This window comes from Urocampus carinirostris, chromosome 4, assembly GCF_059441175.1.
Source record: "Urocampus carinirostris isolate Australia breed hairy pipefish chromosome 4, RoL_Ucar_1.0, whole genome shotgun sequence".
NCBI lineage: Eukaryota > Metazoa > Chordata > Actinopteri > Syngnathiformes > Syngnathidae > Urocampus > Urocampus carinirostris.
The window spans coordinates 34,713,661-34,715,606 of record NC_142352.1 but is presented as its reverse complement, the minus strand read 5'-3'; the positions used below and the strand labels follow the sequence as shown (position 1 = coordinate 34,715,606).

General features: G+C 51.8%; 1 pseudogene; it reads left to right on the top strand.

The window, feature by feature from the left end:
* The first annotated feature begins 1,061 nt into the window (after window positions 1-1,061).
* On the top strand, window positions 1,062-1,207 carry LOC148367414 (5.8S ribosomal RNA; annotated as a pseudogene).
* Window positions 1,208-1,946: the final 739 nt, after the last annotated feature.

Below are 1,946 nucleotides of genomic sequence, written 5' to 3'. Positions count from 1 at the left end.
TACCTTGTTCCTTGCATTTTCCATTTCAGGTTTTGGTCTTTGTTTCTAGTTTGGACTTTGTCTTGTTTGAATTTTGTCTGGAATATTCATTTGTTTTGTTAAACCCTGGTTTGTTTGTCACTGTACCTACTTTTGTTATTGAATACCATCCCTCTTTTTGAGCATCCCTGCCTCAGTTCCTGCTTCCCCCACTTGTGTCCACTCACAAAGAAACCCTTAACAATTGTAATTGTAAACTTAAAACAGATCAAATTAATGTAATCGGACTTCGTGTATTTTTATTTGTATATATCTTGCTGTGGGGCGGCATGGCGGTTGGATGGTTAGTGCACAGCCCCACAGTGCAGAGGTCTATGGTTCAATTCCAGCTACTGGCCTTACCTTGCAGTAAAAAACGGTTTGGTCATTATCGGGGTTGGTAGAAAAAAAAGCAGGTATCGAGCGTTCGTAATTATCGGTACACTTAAAAGCCTCTCAGCAACAACAAAAACATACACATAAAGGTTATTTATTATCAGAAGAAACGTACAAGGTTTTTATTGTAAGTTTATAAATTTGATGGAAATCTGCCTCTTGTAATTAAGTGTATAATTGAATATCTTTTTTTTTGAAGGGGCGTCGCTACTTTGCAGATTTTCACTTTTTGCGGGAATCCCCCTCGGCCGACGACACTAGCACGGCGCGTTGTTCTCGTTTCCCGGCGCGCGGTTTCGGTGCGGCTTCCGCTTCACCGCCCCCCCCCTAACCCCACAGGTCCCCCCAGCTACCCCTTTACCCCGCGGCCGCCCGTCCGTCGGCCGGAGCCATCGAGGGCCGTGTAGCGCCATGTAGAGCCATTGCGGCCCAGGCGGGAGACGCCGGGCGCCGGCCTCGGCGCCAAGCGCCCGACCCCTTGGCTTGTCGCGGTGTTGTGCATATCGCGCCCGAAAGTACCCGCGCCGCGGGTTAGGGGCTCGCTCGCGGGGGTGACCGAACAGCACCCGCGGTGCGCCGCAAGTATAAACCCTGTCGTGAATTTTTCTCCGATCGTCCCGGGCGGACGGAAAATTGCCCAGCTGTACGACTCTTAGCGGTGGATCGCTCGGCTCGTGCGTCGATGAAGAACGCAGCTAGCTGCGAGAACTAATGTGATTTGCAGCTGCGATTGGCTGGCAACCAGTTCAGGGTGTCCCCTGCCCACTGCCCGGAGATGGCTGGGATGGGTTCCAGGCCCCCGCGACCCTAGTAAGGATAAGCGGTGCAGATAATGAGATGAGATGAGATTTTTTTTTTTTTGAAGGGGCGTCGCTACTTCGCAGATTTTCACTTTTTGCGGAGGGTTTTGCTCCCCATCAACCGGGTCTAAAAAATTGTCACAATCACCCGGATCGGGAACACCTGTGTTCAGGATTTGGCGCCAACAGCCAGGACAGCTGATTGGCGCACCCTGTATATTTAAATCCCCAGCTTCTGGTAACACTTTGTTCGATTGAACTATGCGATCTGTTGCCATTTGCTCAGAAAGCCCGTACCTCCGACTCTTTGCCTGCCTCCTGTTGTTCTACCTGATCTCCGTTGCCGACCCGTTTCCGAATCTGCCTACGACCTGCCCTGCCCGCCTGACTCCTGATCTCTCTTCCGAACACAACGACGCCCTTCTTGTCCAGCCCTAACCAACAACACGACGACTACGCCTGTCCGCAACCATTCCTGCCAAGCCTTCACCCGCCTGTCAAGTCTCGACAATCCGTCAAACAACGGATCGAAGATCCACTGGCATGTCTCCCTTCCAGTGCGTCTATGGCTACCAGCCACCCTTGTTCCCCAACCAAGAGGAAGAGGTTTCCTGTCCGTCGGCTCTTGCAAATGCCCGTCGCTGTCGTCGCACTTGGGCTCAGGCACGGGCTGCTCTTCTTCGGGCTGTCCAAAGTTATTCAAAGGGGGCTAACCGAAGAAGAATTCCGGCT